The sequence below is a fragment of the Staurois parvus genome, unplaced genomic scaffold (assembly GCF_062004578.1).
Source record: "Staurois parvus isolate SC_StPar_1 unplaced genomic scaffold, SC_StPar_1.0 ptg000138l, whole genome shotgun sequence".
Lineage (NCBI taxonomy): Eukaryota > Metazoa > Chordata > Amphibia > Anura > Ranidae > Staurois > Staurois parvus.
In genome coordinates, this window is record NW_028317934.1 from 2495627 (window position 1) to 2500000 (window position 4374).

General features: G+C 43.7%; 1 protein-coding gene across 2 annotated transcripts in view; it reads left to right on the plus strand.

Moving 5' to 3' along the window:
• Nucleotides 1-862: 862 nt before the first annotated feature.
• MPPED2 (metallophosphoesterase domain containing 2) overlaps nt 863-4374 on the plus strand; it is a 288810-nt gene continuing 285298 nt past the window's right edge. Inside the window, exon 1 of one of the 2 annotated variants that reach the window (XM_089673486.1) lies at nt 863-1051. The gene's annotated coding sequence lies outside the window, so the exon portion shown is untranslated. Of the gene's footprint in view, nt 1052-4281 lie in introns of those variants that run through there. The other variant, XM_089673485.1, reaches the window with a different exon arrangement.

Sequence of the window (4374 nt, forward strand, 5' to 3'; positions counted from 1 at the left end):
ATCAGTGTGATATCAGTGTGTGTGGTGTGGTATCAGTGTAGTGTGATCAGTGTGATATCAATGTGTGTGGTGTGGTATCAGTGTAGTGTGATATCTGTGTGTGGTGTGGTATCAGTGGAGTGTGATCACTGTGGCATCAGTGGAGTGTGATATATGTGTGTGGTGTGATATCAGTGCAGTGTGATATCTGTGTGGCATCAGTGCAGTGTGATATCTGTGTGTGGTGTGATATCAGTGTAGTGTGATCAATGTGATATCAGTGTAGTATCAGTGGAGTGTGATATCTGTGTGTGGTGTGATATCAGTGTGGCATCAGTGGAGTGTGATATCTGTGTGTGGTGTGATATCAGTGTAGTGTGATCAATGTGATATCAGTGTGGCATCAGTGGAGTGTGATATCTGTGTGGTGTGATATCAGCGTGTCATGTGTGTGATATCAGTGTGTGTGGTGTGATATCTGTGTGGTGTGATATCAGTGTGTCATATCAGTGTGTGTGGTGTGATATCAGTGTGTCATGTGTGTGATATCAGTGTGTGTGGTGTGATATCTCTGTGTAGTGTGATATCAGTGTGGCATCAGTGGAGTGTGATATCAGTGTGTGTGGTGTGATATCAGTGTGTGTAGTGTGATATCAGTGTGGCATCAGTGGAGTGTGATATCTGTGTGTAGTGTGATATCAGTGTGGCATCAGTGGAGTGTGATATCAGTGTGTGTGGTGTGATATCAGTGTGGCATCAGTGGAGTGTGATGAGTGTGGTGTGCAGTGCGGTGCCCCCAGTCGGTGGTGACCCCCCAGCGCCCCCTGTGACCCCGGTGTCAGCCCTCCTCACCGCTCAGTGTGTGCTCTCCCAGATCGAGGCTCTCTCCCTCTCTCTCTGCCTCTCATCCTCCTCTCTCTCCTCTCCTCTCTCTCCTTTCCACTCTCAGCCAGTCGGGGGACCCTGAGGGTCGAAGGTTTCGCCCCGTGTGCACAGACCTCTGACAGCCCCTCCCGACCCTCCATGGCGCTCCAGTGAAGGCAGCCCGGGGACTCAGGCAGCCGGCAGAGAGGTAATCTTCCTCCTCCTCCTCCTTCACCCGGATTACACAGGGATGGAAATCAGAAGGAAACAACACAAAGCCTGTGGGTTAGAGGTGCCTTGTCATAGGCAGTAGAAGGGCAGATCGGGGCTGTGTGCCCCCTCCATGCAGCCCTGCACTCCCCCATCTCCCACTATTGTCTCCCAGCTCTCTTCTCTCTTCTTTCTCTTTCTTTTTCTTTATTATTATTATTATTTTTTTAATCTAATTAATTGGATAGCGACATGATGTGCCCTTTTCCCTCCTCCCCTCTCCCCCCCTTCCTTCCTTCCCCTCTTCCTTCTCTGCTCTCCCCCTCTCCTTCCAGGTGAAGATCAGCCATCAGCTGGATTGATGTGTCATTTGTATTTTGGGTGGAAGGTCTGGGGGGCATCACAATGTCACATCAGGCCAAGAGAGGATCGTCTAGAGAGAGCGAGGGGGGAGCCATGCAGGAAAAAAGTGGACAGACTATTCTTCCCAGGGAGATGTCTATTGTGATGGAGGCAGGGCGCTCATACACAACCCCCCCCCCCCCCTATACAACACACAGAGGTATAGGTGCCATGCCAGGCTATATTTCCTCCTTTTCCGTCTTGCCTTCCTCCTTGTGATCCGCCAGGCCTTGGAAGGGGAGGGTTTTATGCAATAAAGTAGGAAAATGAAAATAAGCTGGACCTTTTTTTTAGAGGGGGGGTCTGAGTTTCATCAAGAACGCTTTTAGAACTTTTTTTGTACAGTTAAAAAAAAAATTGTTCTTGCCAGTCGCCGTGAGCGGAGGTGGGAGAGAGCAGAGGGTTAATAAGTCTTTGTAGAGATCAGTGTTGGAAGGATATGCAGGAGTAGCTGGAAATCCATAGCTCAGGCTTTGATCTCTTAACCCCTTGCTTGATTTTTTTAACCTTCCCCGTGGCAAGTTTTCTTTCAGTCTCTGCGTTGGAGCGGGCATAGAAAAAAAAAAAAAGAATATTTTGGAACCTTCTGTTTTTACAAAGATCTGTTCACACCTGTACATTCCAAAAAATGCTGCATCTTTGTTGCGCTTTGATTGAAAATGCACGTCGCAAAAGTAAAGTAATATTTTGAAACCTTTCGTTTTTTTTTACGAAGGTCTATTCACACTTGTGCGTTTACAAAGAAAAAATGTGCTTGCTGCATCTTTGTTGCGCTTTTATGAAAACACACATCACAAAAAAAGTAATATTTTAAAACCTGTTTTTACAAAGCCCTGTGCAGCAAAAAAAACTGCGCTTGCTGCATCTTTGTTGCACTTTTAAGAAAACGCATGTTGCATAAGAAAAAGTTTGTCGCCATATAACTTTTTTGTATTATCAGATCTGAACACAGGTGCATTGTTATCGGTGGGGCACACACAGAGTAAAAATCAGTAATGTAGCAAGTTTAGGTGCGTTACGTCTGTGCACATGCGCTACTTTACGCAAATAGCAGCGTACAGCCACCCATAGGTATGAATGGCTCTAGGACTTCTTGGCATACCATATATATGCCCTGCCTTTAGGCTGCACAGCAAAAAAAATTAGAAACATTTGCGTTTGAGTGCAGTACTTTATCCACATATAAGCAAAAACACGTAAATTGCAACAACAGCAGCTAAAAAAGGAGAAAGAATTTTACGCATACGCACGTTTATGCGCCTATACGCGTGAGGTCTTTTCAGGACATAACTTGCACAGCAAATGCACCCATGCGCTTCTAGCCTAAAAAAGGCAAAATTTACGTTTGAGTGCAGTACTGTACGCACATACATACATATATGCAAATTTGCGTAAATTGCAACACTGGCAGCTGAAACAGGAGGAAGAAATTTGCGCATACGCTCATTTATGCACCTATACATGTGAGGTCTTTTCAGGACAACTTGCACGGCAAATACACGCATGCGGGTCTAGCCATAAAAAAAAAAATTTAAAATTATGTTTAAGAGTGCAGTACTGTATGCACATACATACATATATGCAAATTTGCGTAAATTGCAACATTGGCAGCTAAAATAGGAGGAAGAATTTTGCGCATATGCCCGTTTATGCGCCTATACAGGTCTTTTCAGGACACGGCAAATGCACCCATGCAAGTCTAGCCTTAAAAAAAAAAAATAAATTAAATTTGAGTGCAGTACTGTACGCACATACATATGTATGAGCAAATTTGCGTAAATTGCAACAAAGGCAGCTAAAATAGGAAGAATCTTGCGTATACGCACGTTTATGCACCTAAACACGTGAGGTCTTTTCAGGACATAAGTTGCATGGCAAATGCACACTTGCGGGTCTATCCTTAAAAAAAAAAAATTGCATTTGAGCGCAGTACTGTACGCACATACATACGTATGAGCAAATTCGCGTAAATTGCAATAAAGGCAGCTAAAATTGGAGAAAGAATTTTGCGCGTTACGCACATTTATGCCCCTATATGCGTGAAGTCTTTTCAGGACATAACTTGCTCGGCAAATGCACGTCTAGCCTTAAAAAGGAAAAAAAGCAAAAAATTTACATTTGAGTGCAGTACTATACGTACATATAAGCAAATTTGCGTAAATTGCAACACTGGCGGATAAAATAGGAGGAAGAATTTTACGCATACGCCTGTTTATGCGCCTAAACACGAGGTCTTTTCAGGACATGAGGTTTTTTTTTTTTTTTTTACTTCGGATCTTTCTCCCAGCTGCATATATCCATCATCCATTATGTCATAGATAACGCATCTAAAACGGAATGCACCGCACGGATCAGAACCGGCCTTAAGCACCGTCGCCTTTATTTTCTGCACTTACCCATCCTGTTTCTTTGAATTCTCCAGCCTAGAAGATTGTTTACAAACATATATTTAATTTCTGTAGACATCCTGTGTTTTTATTCTGCTGTTAAAATATTGATTATTTTTTCAATAATAATATTTAAAACAAAAAAGAAATAAAAATAAAATAAATGTCAGTGATTTCCTTTTTAAAGCCAGCAAGCGGTTCTGTTTTATCGCTCCCCTTTTTGATTGCATGCCCCCAAATATTCTTTACTTGTCAGCTCGCTGGTGCAGTGAACTAATATTAATATCCTTTATATAACCCCTCTCTGCCTTCTGTCTTTCCTAAAGCCTGCTTTGAGTCCCAGTGTGCCTTGTGCGGTGCTGAGCCAACGGTGGTGCCCATGTCACAGCCTTTGGTCACTGATTGTAATCAATCAATCCTAGAATAAGGCAGAGCGGAGGGGGGGAGAGAGAGAGACGGGAGCGTGTCAGCCAGAGAAAGAGAGAGAGAGAGAGAGAGAGTCAGAGGAGCCAGGGAGACAACTGAAGATCAG